The 15726-nt window shown below is 47.2% G+C and overlaps 1 protein-coding gene across 5 annotated transcripts in view; it reads left to right on the forward strand.

The window, feature by feature from the left end:
- The window catches only part of MACF1 (microtubule actin crosslinking factor 1), a 300044-nt gene that overhangs the window by 20280 nt on the left and 264038 nt on the right, over positions 1 to 15726 (forward strand). The window lies entirely within an intron of this gene.

Raw genomic sequence — 15726 nt, forward strand, 5'->3', positions numbered from 1 at the left:
TCTCGCAAACGGAGCGTCTGGACTTGCCCCACCCGGAGCCTCGGGAGCTCTCCCTGCCCCGCTTGGCTGCTCCTCTTTAGAAGAACGGAGAATGACGCCTTCCATTTAACTTTGGTTGCCGCTAAAGCAGCAACAACGAGGCGCCTACACGCCCTTCCATTCAGATCACCGCGGTGGGGTCATAGGAACTCAAAAGCCAGTTGCTGTCGAGGCTCCTTCGTGGCGGCCCGTGTGATTTCTGGTGTGGTTTGTGGGTTGCACGGGCGGGCTGTGGGTGTGCACGTTCCCATGTAGACTCCTTCCTTGATGTGGCTTGTCTGTCTATCTGTCCCTGCAGGCATGCAGTACATTATTAGCATCACCCGTATATTCTTCCCCCTCCTACCTGATTTTCCTCCAGGTGTTTTGGACTCTGCCTCCCATCACCTGCTCGCTGGGGCTGATGGGAGTTGTAGTCCAGAACACCTGGGGAGTAGGGTGGAGGCTGTCCAAAGCATATGCATTGTGCAGTCAATGAACTTAGCACAAGGGAGTCAATATTTTTTTGCGATCAAAGCGGATATTGGTGTGGGAGTCTCCTTTGCTGAAAGGGCTGCTGTTCAGTCACAGAGCATGTGCAGAAGGCCCTAGGTTCAGTTCTCCAACCCATCTCCACGTTGGTCTGGGAAAGGACTCCGCCCTGAGAACCTGGAGAGCTGCTGCCAGTCAGTGTAGACAATAAGCTAGACAGAGCAATGAATTGCCTTGGTATAAAACGGCTTCCTGTGTCTTATTGGTGAAGTCCGTGCAGAGGGAAAGTGGATCTGGAAGATACAACAAGGCAGCTTCCAAGCCTACCATTTCCCCCATAAACCTGGGAGGCATAGCTGTGCTAAACAGTTTTTTTTATGGCAGGTGGGTGGGTGACATAATGACTATAATCCTTTCACCTGTTCAAAACGTCTTCTGTATTTTAAAAAATGCTAAAAGTGAGGAATAGCTCTCTATTCAGTATCGAGACTTCACAACATTGGGGGATGGAAGTAAAAACTGGGAAATCCACAATGAAACACAGGTTTTGTCCTGCTAAAACTGCTGCTGGAGAGTTGAGTGCTTGCTTGTCTAAATCACTGCTGAACTCAACTGACTTCTTTTTCTTCATTGGGAAACTGGCTGGGTTGCTGCCTTGATTTGGTGTCCTTGCCATACTGCACAGTTGCACTTTGCTGGAGCTCACTTCCCTAATCAGACGTCACTCTCAAGATAGATAGTGCAAGGGAGGAAAAACGCCCTTAAGAACAACCTTGCAAACTGTCCAGCCTGGAACTGGGTGCTGGAAAACAGCATAAGAAACGTAGGTCATGTGAGACAGTATCTGGTGGCCGCTCTACAAAGTTGCCAGCTTCAGAACTTTGTGTTCTTCATAGATGGTGAAAGCAAACTTCAGGGTTGCTGTTAAATAGCTTCCAGTTCCAATAAAACAGCCTTCCCCAACCAGGTGCCCCCCTGAATGATTTGGACTCTGTTTCCCAGCAGCCAATGGGCTGGGATGATGGGAGTTGTAGTCCAGCAGTGTTTGGAGGGTCACAGATTAGGTGTCCCTGAACATCTGGGGTATTATTTGCCAGGCCTAGTTAGGTTGCTTTTTCTTGAGAAAAGGGACGGCCTAATTTCTACTGAACATTCTGGTTGTGGGGTTGGAGCATCCCAATGCAAACTATGAAAGCTTATATGCTGTTGGTGGTAAATCTTAAATCAGTGATCCCTTTCAGCATCCCAGAAGGTCTGTATGGTGCCAACTCTCTCCTAGCCCATATTCAAATCTTCCATTTCCCCTGCAATTCTCTTGCTGAATCCCCAGCTGTCTTACCATGGTTCAACCTTGTTAGCTTTACCTCTGCTGGCTTTAGGCTAGTTTTCCCCAACCTCACTCCCATCTTCCCTGACCATTGATTTGTTCTGGGTGGGGCTGACTGGAGTTGTAATCCAACAACATTTGGAGGGCACCAGATTGGGAGGTGATGACTGTACGTTTCTGGGGGTGCAGTGCCTGTCTTGTTTTATCTTATGATGTAAAATGCTGCATACTGAATAAATAATGGCAGGCTTTTTTTTTTAATAAAAGATCTTCAAATTACGGTAATTTTTAAGCAGTTGCTGCTCCTCTTGATTATAAGTGGATTTCTCTGCCACGTTAGATGAGGAAAGCGCCTTCTATTCCTTTAAGAAAGACCTGGACAAAGTCATGGTCTTCCTAAGACAATTGCCTACCAGGTGCTGATGGGGACAGACTGTGAGAAGGTGATGGTGATACCTGATGCCATCAAGCCCTGGTCTTGAGCTGCTGAGCAAGGGAGTATCTGGGTGGCCGTGAATGGGATCCTGGGCTGGATGGATCCCTGGTCACATCTAGCAGGCTGGTAATGCAAAGGGCATTGGGTGATGTGAGCCACTGCCCTTTAAACAACAGGCTTATCTGATGGCAATTGAAAGTGAGTGAGTGAGTTACAGGGTGCGCTGAAACTTGTCTGGTGAGGTTAAAACTTTTTCTGAAAGTCAACATTAACTCTCACCTTCAGGCCAAGTTAGACAAGTACACACACACACACACACACAGAGAGAGAGAGAGAGAATTGTGAGAATTGTCTATGGGGTGGGAGAGGAAGGAAATGAATGGCAAACTTGTTCTGGACAGGAAAATCTATTTTGCATTATTAGGGGAAAGAGGGGAGGGAGCACCAGTAGAAGCAAATCCGTCTTTGGCCTTAGCTGAACAAATTGGGCTTCTCTTTCATTGTATGTACAGCCCTCAAGAGCAAAGACTGAACATATCCTTGGAAGAGACATACACACACAGACAGACACGAAAAGGGGGTGAGGATGGATTTTACAGCTTAAACATTAATTTCCCTTTGCTAGGCCGGCATCGTAAACAAGATTATTCCCAGCTGGGCTGAGCCCCCTTGTGAATTCCAGGACGGCAATTGGTTTTCATTAACCAGCATGTCACATTAGCCAGAACTGCGCTTCTCATGGTATGGACCATTGTCTGCTTGGGTGTCTCTTCTGGACAGCGTTTAGGAAAATGACCCTGTGAAAGAAAGAGGGGGTGTATGTGTGTGGGGGTGTGTGTGTAGAATTTAAACCACTGAGTGCATCTGAGCCCCAAAGCAGTTTTCTTACCATGCTTGTGGAAATGAAGAAGCAAGCTGCCTCAGGTAAGACAGCAAAGGAGGAACTTTTTCTCCTTTCTTCTTTTTCAGTCACCCCTTTGGAATATACGAAAGCTCCTCCTCTGTATCACTTTATATGGCACTTTTAATTTAATGAGCAGAGCTATACACTGATTGCTATGGGGTCTGACATCGGATCAGCCCTTTGGACCAGCAGCCTTGAGAGGAACAGCTGGCCCACCACACTCTTTTACATTTTTATTTATTTGTGATATTTATGTTGGCTGTGTAGTTGCATGTTTCTCTGTGTGTCTCACAAAGATAACATGCCAGAACATAATATTTAAGTATATGTGGAAGCAGGAAAAGAAAGGACCATAGTTTTAATAGAAGAGCATCTACTTTGCACGTAGAAGGTCTCAAGTTCAATCTGCCATGGCATTTCTAGGCAGGGCCAGGAAAATACTCCCCGTATGAAACCCTGTAGAGCTATTGCTATCTAAGTGCTGACTTAGATAGACCAGTAGGGATGCGGGTGGCACTGTGGTCTAAACCACTGAGCCTCTTAGGCTTGCTGATTGGAAGGTCAGCAGTTCGAATCCCCATGACGGGGTGAGCTCCCGTTGCTCTGTCCCAGCTCCTGCCAACCTAGCAGTTCAAAAGCACACCAGTGCAAATAGATAAATAGGTACCGCTCCAGCAGGAAGGTAAACGGTGTTTCTGTGCACTCTGGTTTCTGACACGGTGTTCCGTTGCGCCAGAAGCGCTTTAGTCATGCTGGCCACATGCCCCGGAAAGCTGTCTGTGGACAAACGTCGGCTCCCTCAGCCTGAAAGCAAGATGAGCGCCGCAACCCCATAGTCACCTTTGACTGGACGTAACTGGCCAGGGGTCCTTTACCTTTACCTACCTAGATAGACCAGTGGTTTGATCAGGCAGCTTCCAGTTTAAATCTAGTCCATGAGGACTAGAAGCTTTATTCTTTTTTTTTAGGGGGAGGGCTATAGCTCAGTGGTCTTAGAGAAAAGGCAAGCATGTTTGGAGGTAGGTGTTCCAAGTACCCTGGTCCCAAGCCTTGAAGGGCTTGACAGGGCTGGGGCCAATACTTTGAAGGGAGTGAATTCTCTCATTCACTGCCTCTGACTTGTTCAAAATAAGATCTGGGGCTACAGGTCCCTTTGCTGGTCTTGAAGAGGGCACAGCAAAATGCTTGACATGGCCAAAATGTGGAGTTCCTCATGCCCCAGGATCTGCTGCAGTGTGGCAGAGGAAGCTGGCGTACAACCTCGGGGAAGGGCCACCATAGCTCAGTGAATGAGCCCCTGTTTTTGCATGCAGAAGATCTCAGGTTCAGTCCCCTAAAGCTGTGTTCCCCAACCTTGGGCCTCCAGCTGTTTTTGGACTACAATTCCCATCATCCTTGACCACTGGTCTTGCTAGTGAGGGATGATGGGAGTTGTAGTAGTCCAAAAACAGCTAGAAGCCCAAGGTTGGGGAACACTGCCCTAAAGCACCACTTGGTAGGGCTGGGAGAGAGAGCTGCCTGAAACCCTGGAGAGCCACTGCCAGTCTGTGTAGGCAATGCTGAAGTAGATGGTCTGAAGGTCTGACTCGATAGAAGGCAGCTTACTCTGTTCTTCGGTCTGCAGGCAACTATATAAGACCAAAGGTTGCTGGGGTGCTCTGGAATCAGTCCAAACTGCACCCCACATTTATGGTGTTTCCAATTTCCTTGCACTGTTTCCCTAGTGTTGTAGAGGTAGAAAGCATTTTTCACATGGTGGCTTGGATCTTGGGCAGCATGGAAATCCAGTCGGGTAGGTTTTCCAGACGATTGTGAAGCCTTGTCTCCCTTTCTGCTGACAGAGGATAATAATATTGTGTTCACGTGCTAAGCAGCGTCTGTGGGGACCTGCTGCTCCAGTCTAGCCAGCCAGAAATGCGTTGTAATCCAGGCAACGTGATGTAAACTGTACTGCTCTGAAATTGGAACGGAGAAAGAGGGAGAGAAAAGTGGGTGGTTGTGAAGAGGGGGAGTATCTGTGTGGTAAATTATCAAAAGCTATGGCATCATCTACTGTGCCAATTTGCAAGGCATCCCTGCAAACTGAACTCTGTGATCCAATACAGCATTCATCATTGCATATGCAGCCATACCTCTGGTTACAGATGCTTCAGGTTGCGTTTTCTCAGGCTATGGACCACTGAAACCCATAAATACCGGAGTGGGTTACCGTACTTCTGGGTTTTGGCGGTTGCGCATGCACAGAAGCGCCAAATCGCAACCCGTGTGTGCGCAGACGCGCAGCTGTGGGTTGCGAATGCTGCGAGTTGTGAGCATGCATCCTGCACAGATCACGTTTGCAACCTGAGCGTCCACTGTACTGTATTGAGTGGTTTTGTGGTGACAAAGAAATAGGAGTCCTTTTTTTGCCTCGCTGATCCTCTGGGCCGTTAATGTTGTGTGTTTCACAGAGGTAGTATTGCCTAGTCATTCTCCACTGAGAGGCCTGATGTCGATGACATCATGAGAACGTTCATACCAAAAGCCATCTCCTCCTCCTCCTCTGCTATGCTTCTGTCATTCAAACTCCCATTGCTGCATATTGCCCAAGAGTTTCAGTTTTCACACCGGTCTGTGATTTTTGCCCTTTGGAAAAGGAAGAGATGTCCATGTTTCTGATTGCAGTGAGGTGGAAGTGGCCTAGCTATTTGCTAGATACCAAGTCAATTTGGAGCTCCCCCCCCCCCCCGCAATTGCTGAGCTCCTGCTGCTCCTTTTCCCCTCCCAACTCTCTGTGCTCCATTTCGCCCTGCAATGATAAACACAATTCCTTTGTGGTGATGGAGGAGAAAGTCTTGCTTGGTGAGCGTTTTGGTTCCTGCAGAAGCTCAGCCTGCAGCAAGTGGCCTGTTCTGCTTAAAGAAGTAGCAACACTCCCTGCCTGGGGAGCGCTTCTACCTCCCAGGTTGGTGTTGCTGGGCGTTGAAGCACCTTTCCCACCTTGCCTGAGCAGTGGGTGGGAAGGAAGCTGTATTTTAAGTGCTGCAGTTCTAGGTGGAGCAGCTGCGTTGCCTGTTCTTTGCACGCCAGGCGTTTTCCCTGTAACTTGGAAAATGACATCCTGGATGCTGATGGTTCAAACTTTGGGTCATACTGAAATATCATCGTGTGGGCTTTCCTGACATGGGGGCTGAGGGAGCCTAGGATGGGACAGAAGCCTGCCAGTGAACACCAGCTGAAATGGAATGTGAACCTAGGTTTTTCCACTCCAAGTTAAACACAATGTCCAATGCACCAGGAGAGAGAGAGGGAGAAGAAAGAGAAACCTTTAAGAGTTTTTAGCTACTCTATATGAACTAAGAATTGAGTGGCTACCAAAATTACTGGCCAAAATAATCCCCCCGACGCTAAAACAGTATCATTCAATAACAGTTCTTCCCCAACCAGGTGACTTCTCAATATTTTGGACTACAACTACAACAACTACAATTCCCATCAGTTGCAGTCAGCATAGCTGTTGTAGATGGTCGTTGTAGTCAAAAGTATCTAGAGGCTACTAGGTTGGGGAAGGTTGCAATATCTTCATTATGTAGCAAGGAATTTCATAGATAATGCTTTGGCCGCTCTGCAGGGAATTATTGCCTTTTAGCAGGGTTAACCTGATCTTCTGGAAGCCTAGTGGGGATATATATTTTTAATAGCTCTGTTGCCAGGGGACTGGGGACTAGAGCCTCATGTTGAAGGACTTTATGTTAGGCTTATTTGGTCTGCCTGTTGAGGAAACAAGTATGATGGATTATTGTGTTCTTGTGATGAGGATACACCCTGCCTCTCCTTGCCTGGTTCCAGTTGTCTGTCCAGTTTGCTAGTCCCAGTGTTGTTGCTGGAGGGAGTGATAAGTAGCTCAGTTTTGTGCCCTTGATCAAGGTAGCCAATGTCTACCCCAGCCAGCATGGCTAGTGGTCAGGATGATAGGAGTTATAATGTAAGGATATCTCCAGACTCTCATTATTGTGTGGGAGGAATTCAGGTGCATACCAGAAATCTAGGTTTGTGCAGTTAAAGCGTCCTAAGACTCAATTGTCCTAGTACAACAAATCCACACACACAAAAACTGGGACTTTTTGCAGTTAGGAAAGTGACAGGAAAAAATGCACTGAAGAGTGTGGGATGAATGAATGATTAATTAATTAATGAAAAGACAGGTGAATACCTTGCAAGCACATCAGGATGAGTGTTCATTATTGTATAATTACCTTGTTGGAATGAATGGCCAGTAAAGACCAAACATGGGCTAACCTCCTCATAAGCTTCGTGCAAGCAAATCAGAATGAATGTGGAATAAACAGATGGTGTAGATAAGAGTGCAATGTTTATTAAGGTTTATTAAGTGCTTTCTGGGTTCCATCACATGGCCACTGCTGAGCTGTGGTTGCTGGGAAGCCAGTTGCGTGATCACTTCCAGGGTGATCTGTGCTTGCAGCACAGGGCTGTTGCAACGCAACCTGGAATATAGGAAAGGCCAATACCTTTGCACTTGACTCTTGTTGTGGTGAGAGAGGAAGCCATCTCTCTGTCCCTCCATCTTCAGATGCTTTGCTGGTCCATCGTGCTGCACACCTTTCAGGCTGCCTCAGCATCTCCTTGATGGACTGTCCCTCTGTTGGCATCCCTAAAAATACCATACCCTGTCTTCTGAAAGTTCTCAGGTTGCTTCAGTGGTGAAGTCTTGGGTCCTGAGTGGGAATGTTTCGTTCTCTATTTTTGGAGATTCTTTGGCTGTCTTGGTTGGGGAAGGAGAGGCGTCCTGCCTCTGGGGATGGCGCCTGCTGTGGCCCATCCTTCTCAGCCTCAGCCCCCTTTCCTCCTTTCATGCTGCCTGAATTCCTACCTGCTGACAGCCTTGGCGTGGCTTGCTCTGGGAGGGGAAGGTGCATTGCTAGGAGCAGACTGAGAAAGCCTTTGATCTCTTCTCCCTGGCGGATTTACTGGATGGCCTGAGACCAAAGGCGCTGAGAATTGGCTTGTTCAGTTGCCTCTGCAAATTAAGTGCTGAACCTCACTGAGTGTGAAGGTGCTTCTGGTGTTGCATGGTCACAGAGAGGGGTCTCCAGTGGGGCCCAGTAGGCAGCGTGGGAAGGGGCTATGGTTTTGTGTCTACTGGAAAGTTAGGTTCTTTGCCCTCTGTTAAAAAGACACACATTTGCTTACATTGCGAAACTGCAGTTTTCATGATTTGGCATAATTCTGCTTCTGCTTGTCAGGAACTCCATAGGGCGCTGGTGTCCTCTCTAACCACCTGAAATCTTAATTTGGGAACTTCTTTGGCTTTTGAAATTTCACTAGACATATTTGCTCACTTAATTTTCAAGCATGTTGTTGCAACCCGGAGGGGCTAGATGCTTGTTTTCTCCAGGAACCTTTGTTCTTAGGAAGCAGGATTCTGCATGGTGTGTCATGCTGCTTCTGTTCTTCCACAGAAGTGGGTCGTGAACATGGATTGGACAGATCAAGCCCTAGCCTGCGAATTGGCAAACCGTCGGCAAACCTCTTTTAAAAATTGAAAAAGTTTCCTTCTGTTAGCTGTGGATTCCATCAGATATTGTTGTGCAGCAAATTGCTTATGTGGCTTACTGAAGCCATGTGGAGCTGTTTGGTCTGCAGGGACAGTGCTCTGGGACGGCAGCTGATCTCTGCTTGTGGCCTCTGCATCTCTGTGTGGGTGGAGCTGGTGGGTGTCCCTGCCTTGTGCTGTGGGGTTTGACTACAAATCCTCTAAGCCCCCTTCAGCTTGTACGATTCTTCCTCTTGGCCTGCAGGCTTGTCGAATCTCCTTCTGGGTTGCCAGGATGCCCAATTAATTTGTTGTGCAATGGCCATTGGTACCTCTGCACAGCTGGGTTCCTGGCGCTGTTTCACTGCCAATTCTTGCCTAAAGTTGTGTATTAAAGTTTGGCAATGGAACAAGGGACAAGAGAGCAGGATTAAGGGAGGAAATCTGGGCCAAAAAGGTTTCTTACAACAAACAATTCCTTACTAAATCCTCTTTGGGCACATGGTTGACTGGTTTTTGTGAAGCCAGCAAAAATGCCTCTTTTTGCTTTACTTTGCAGCAACTCTTTAGGGGATGGGCTGTGCTCACTGGTTATGCACCTTGTCTGCATGCAAGAGGTGTCAGTCTCAGTCCCCAGCATCTTCAGGTGGGGCTGGGAAAACTCCTAGCGCAGTCCCTTAAGCTGCTGCCCATCTGTGTAGGCAATCCTGAGCTTGATGGACTAATGGTCTGAACCAGTATAGTTTCCTGTGTTCCTGAACCTCACATTGAACATGCTCTCTGCTTGAGAGTTGCCCCCCTTTCTCCTCCAGGCTCTTGGCTTGGCAGGCTGCGGAACCGATTCGCTGTGCTTATTAATTCTGCTTGGGCTGATTAACGTCTCTGAGCTGGTGGTGAAGCAATGCATTGGGGCCCCCACACGCCCAGCCCTCCAGCACAGCAGCAGAGAGGCTTCCCACACCTCCCAAGCTTGGCCCAGTTGTGTGGGGCTGATGGATTTGCACATCCTGGCAGGTGTGTCTCTTGTCGAGTGAGCTAACTTCCCTTTGAAGATTCTTTTCCCATTGCCTACCTTGTGCTATGTGAGATTTATTTTGCAGAATTGAGGCTGCTTTGAAATCAACTGGGAGCGATGGCAGAAGAGAACAGGTGCACAGTGAGCTGGGATTCGAGCTCCTTGTCTCCAGACTGAGACGCTACTGATTTGGGGTGGATCTCTTCAAGGCTGTCTTCCCAGGACATCAGCTAGGACCAGCCTTGGCCAACCTGGTGTCCTCCAAATGTTTTGTACTGTGGCTACCATCAGCCCTGGGCAACACAGCCGTATGATGCTAGTTCAAAGCATCTAGAGGGCACAAAATTGGCAAAAGCTGGCCTAGATTCTTGTCTCTGGTTTTACTGGGTCTGACTTAACTGCTGGAAGGTCCTGTGCCAGTTCACTGCTGATTCTCTTTGCCTGATGGAAAAAGATGGTGCTGGTGACTTCGGAGTCAATAGCAAGCACGCATCCTCTTGGGCAAATAGGACAGATGTGACGTTCGCTGCTGATGTTACAGCAGGAACAAACTGCAGCCAATAAGAGAAAGAGATGCTTCTGTGCACCTTCACAACCACCCTTTGAAGGTAGGCCAGGACAATTGGATCCAGCTTGCTTTCCCCAGCCCTCACAGGCCAAGGTTGATGAATTACCTGACCTCACAATGATGTCAGGTGACCCATTTTAGCCCCCAGGGATGATCAGCTGAATGTCTGTGCCTACAGGGCGCCATGTATGGGGTTTTTGCAGGCGCTGCCAGTCAGCAGTGCTTGCAATCCCCCCTTTAGCCCACCTGCATGTTTACCCACCCACCCTATCACACCTGATGTCATATGGTGTATGGCAGGTGGGTGTGGCTTTGCCTAAGTAGCCTTGCAGACCTGAGATCCCTTATATTTGCAGGGTAGGCCTTTGGCCAGTTTTGGAGTGGGAAGCCACTGGCTGCTTGAGGCTTCTCAGTGGGAATCATGGCCGAGTGCTGATGTGAAGAGCAGAGGCTCTGCTGGTACCTGGGTCTCCAGGCAGACCGTGTTTTGAAAGGCTCTTTCAAAGACTGGTCGCTGCTTGTGGTATATATACTCATTTCAGCTCAACAGATCTGACAGCTTCTTGTATGTTTTCCCTTTTATCTCTTCGAAGCACAATTGTCTTGGTTTCTCCTCTGAACTCCATTGTGCTCTGGAGCAGCGTTGAGTAAGCAGGTGTGCTTCCAAAGATGTGCTTCTTGAGTCACAAAGAATAAACCCCCAAACTGTCCCTTTCCCACAAGCGGCTGGATTGTTTCCTTCATCTCTTGCTTCAAGGGGCCCTGGAATCGCTGGCTTCTATCTTGCATTAAACTGTTGAGTTTGGTGTTTTTGATAAATTACCATGTAGCTTTGCCCTGGTGCCAGGTTAACCTGAATGATGCTGTTTTGTCAAAGAGCTTTGGACTCCTTTCATAAAGCAGGCGCAGGAGTTACTCTCTTGTGGGAGGGAGGGAGGGAGGGAGGGAGACTGCAGCATGAGAAGGAGAAGACTGCACACACCCTCCCCGAACTTGTATGGGGAGTGATGCTCCCAAGGCAAAAAGGAGTGGGAGACAGAGACAAACAAATAATGGTCTCCAAGCTCCTGGATTCAGAGATGCTGCTCTATGTTCTAAGTCTGAAAAAGGCTCCTCATTCAGATCCAGATTATTTGGAGAAACTGGGTGTACTGTGCCCATCTGTAAAATGGGTGGGTTTCCCTCCAATTATCTCATAGGCACTGGGACCAGGAGTTCTCACCTAAAGTTGCCAGGTCATCAGTGGTGACCAGCAACCTTATCTTGGCAACTACATGGAGCAACTGTAATGTAGTTTTCTGTGCCACAAGAGTCACATATTTTTGAAAAGCTGATAACACAGGGAGCCAGGGAATGTCTCTTTTGAAATGTGTGTTGTTTGGGGGTGCAGCTTTAGTTTGTGCATTGGAGGGATTGCGCTCTCTCTCTCTCTTTCTCTTTCTTTCTTTCTTTCTTTCTTTCTTTCTTTCTTTCTTTCTTCTTTCCCTCCCTCCCTCCCTCCCTCCCTCTTTCTCTTCCCTCACCCCCCAGCAATCTGTGGCCACTAAGTCCAGGCAAAATTTGTAGACCTGACTGGGGCTTCATACCCTCCAGCATTTCTCTGATGCAAATAGTGACGTCCCATCCCATAATGATAATTTTACTATTTGTACCCCACACATCTTACTGGGTTGCCCCAGCACTCTGGGTCGCTTCCTACATATATAAAAATGTAATAAAACATTAAAAATTGAATGCAATCCCATATAGGGATTTTAAATAAGACTGCTCAGGGATCAGATAACTCCATACCCCCCAATATTTCTCCAATGAAAATAGGGACATCCTATGGAAAAGTGGGACATTCTGGGATCAAATCAGAAACTGGGACAGTTTCTCTAAATCAGGGACGTCCCTGGAATATAGGGTCACTTAGAAGGTCTGGGAGTTTTATTTATGGAGGAGAGGTCTTTCCACGACTTTTAACTATAATGTTGGACTAGATGATCCTCAGGGTCCCTTCCAACTCTGCAATTCTATGATGGTTATGTAGAGCCTCCATGTTCCAGGACTGTGTACCTTTAAGAACCAGTTGCTATGGGGCAGCAATAGGGCAGGGCTGTTGCCTTCCTGCTCTGCTTGTGGGCTTCCTGGAGGCATCCAGTTGGGTGCTGTGGGGAGCAGGATGCCAGATTAGGTGGACCCACTTGTTTGGCTGGGGGTTGATTGTGGTTGAAGTGATGGTTCAGTACATTGTAAGGGTTGGTTTCTTTCCTGGCATATGCAACTCCAAGAGTTGGCTGACTAATTTCTAAAAGACTTGCATCTCCCTGTTAGGCACTTCTGGAAATCACACTGGCCAATCCTGTGATTTCCCATTGATGAGTGGGAAATCACTCTGCACATGCTCAGGGGCATTGTCTCACTGCCATGTGCTGCAGGGCTGAGCCTTGGTATCGTCAACTGGTTCCTGGGCTATGCTCTGTTGAGCCTTGGCTCAGACTAAGCTCTGGTTTTCCTCCTCACTTTTCTTCACTTGGATGGGACCGTTCCAAGCTGCTGAGCTGTGACTCTTTTGGGACAGTGCTTTATTTACTTTTTCTGCAAATGAAAATCTGGTTGCTCTTCCAGTTTCTACTTCCTGTTTTCCGACAGCACAAACCCAGCATCCTGTATAGAAACCTCTGGAGTCTTAACACTGTACTTAAAAAAAAGAAAAGAAATTGGCATGGACCATGGTGGGAGGGGGAGGTGTACTTATTTAATATTACACTGGAATCCTTGCTCTGCACCACTCCCCACTCTTTCCCCCCTGCCTCTGGGGCAATATCGGCACTTTTAAACCAAAGCAATCCAAGTTTCCAGGGCCCCCAGCCAAATTGCTGGGATAGGGATGCAAGAAGCTTGTGTTTGAACAGTGCTTAAACGCTAAAAGGCTAAAGCTATGAGGATGGAATGGGTGGAGAACCTGCATCCCAGAGTTTTTTTCTCTGGGGCTGCTGGAGAGGGAGACAGACTAGACCAGAGGGAGCGGTGGAAGGCTCCCTTGGAGGAGAACGCTGGTTTGTGTGTTGTACTGTACTGTATAGGGCAGGCACCCCCAAACTCAGCCCTCCAGATGTTTTGAGACTACAGTTCCCATCATCCCTGACCACTGGTCCTGTTAGCTAGAGATGATGGGAGTTGTAGTCCCAAAACATCTGGAGGGCCGAGTTTGGGTGTGCCTGGTATAGGGCTTTACTTTTTTTTGCATCCTCCCAATAGCGTGTAGTAAGGATAAAGGTAAAGGTAAAGTGACCCCTGACCATTAGGTCCAGTCGTGACCGACTCTGGGGTTGCGGCGCTCATCTCGCTTTATTGGCCGAGGGAGCTGGTGTACAGCTTCCGGGTCATGTGGCCAGCATGACTAAGCTGCTCCTGGCAAACCAGAGCAGCGCACGGAATGCTGTTTACCTTCCCGCTGGAGCGGTACCTATTTATCTACTTGCATATTTATGTGCTTTCGAACTGCTAGGTTGGCAGGAGCAGGGACCGAGCAACGGGAGCTCACCCCATTGTGGGGATTCAAACTGCCGACCTTCTGATTCGGCAAGTCCTAGGCTCTGTGGTTTAACCCACAGCGCCACCCGCATCCCTTGGCATGGATAGGGGAGCCAAATTTAGCCTCTCTGTCAGGCCACACCCTCTCTCCTCTGGCCACGCCCCTCACCAACCCTGCTTCACACACCCTGCTTGATTTCTCTTCCTCCAAGGAAGTGGCATGCACAGTTCTCCTCCTTCTCATTCAATCCCCACAACAACCCTGTGAGGTAGGTTAGGTTGAAAGGCAGGGACTGAATCAAGGTCATACCCAGTGAGTTTCCTGGCTAAGTGGGGATTTGAACCCTGGTCTCCCAGGTTCCACCCAGTCCAACACTCTTAACCACTGTACCACACTGGCTCTAGCTTGCTACTGTACAAGGGTAGAATTATCTTTAGTTTCTCTACCCACTTTTGCTCATTGTCCCACCCGCTGCTGGCATGTTCAAGGTGTTGATACAAACATGTAAGTGCCCCCTCTGCAGTAACTCAAAACAGGGCTTTTAGCTGTCCCTGTCCAGATACGACAGGCTGCCACTATCTGCACTTTGCGGAAACAATTGAAGACAGCTTTTATCCTGATAAACTTTTCCAGCTGGATGCAAATGTCTCTGTCGTGGGTTTCTATTTTGTATTGTTTTGTGTTTTAAATTGTTTTGTTATTCTTTTTGTTTGAATTGCACGTGACACTAAGACAATTGTGTAGACGTTGATTTATGCATAAATGATTAATAATCTGGCTACCGGAAGGGAATATGGTCCTCATGTTGTAAAAGTTTCTCACCCTTGCCATACAGCTTGGTTTACTTGCCTGGGTTCCCTCCACTTTCGTTCAGGATTCCAATACCACAGCAAAGAGAAATAACGGGTGCTGAAGGCAAGAAAGGGTTAAAGTGATAGAGCTGATTTCTAGAGTGGTGAGGCAGATCATAGAAAAGGACATGGCTAGAGCAAACTGGGAAGTGGAAAGAATCTGACTGGCCTGAATAGCAGTGTGAGCAGCCTCCAATGGGGTGGGGGGGTTGCACGGGTATGTGGGGTGGGTGTGGGTGGGAAGACAGCTTAGCCAGGAAAGCACAAGGTCGGGGATGAACAAAATGTGGCTTCCCCACAATAAATGCCCACTGTGGAAGCAGCCTTGGATGGTATCACACAGTTGGTGTGTGTGTCCCTCCGTCTATTTTCATTATTTTCATTATTTTCATTTTTTAAAAAAATATTTATAAAATTTTCAAATTTAACAATAAAAAAAAACATTCCATTTGAATTATACATCCAATTCTAATCTTTCCACTTTCAGACTTCCTTCAGTCTATCTGGAAATTTTCATGTTTTCACAGTTATTCACATTTCTTGCATCTATATTGTTTTGGTTTTTTTAACCAAATTAATCTTAACAATTATTATAAAACAATATTTCTTTCCATTATTATCACAGAGCTTCTTGAAAACCTACAAACGTTAATTGACCTTCACATATATTCTTAATATACTCTGTAAATTTATTTCAGTCCTCGGTAAATCTCTGGTCTCGCCGGTTCCGAATTCTCCCCGTTAGCTTGTCTAATTCTGCATATTCCATCAACTTCATTCTTCATTCTTCTTTCGTCGGGATTTCTTCCTGTTTCCATTTTTGTGGCACCAAAATTCTTGCCGCTGTTCCTGCATATAAAAACAACTTCTCATCCTTCTTTTTTATGTCATTTCTTAGTATTCCTAACAGAAAAGTTTCTGGTTTTTTAACAAAGGTATATTTCAACATTTTTTTCAATTCATTATAAATCATTTCCCAGAAACCTTTCATTTTTTTACATTCCCACCACATATGATAGAATGTTCCTTCTTTCTCCTGACATTTCCAACATTTATTACTCA

This window comes from Podarcis erhardii (assembly GCF_964252035.2).
Source record: "Podarcis erhardii genome assembly, chromosome: 7".
In the NCBI taxonomy this organism is placed as follows: Eukaryota; Metazoa; Chordata; class Lepidosauria; order Squamata; family Lacertidae; genus Podarcis; species Podarcis erhardii.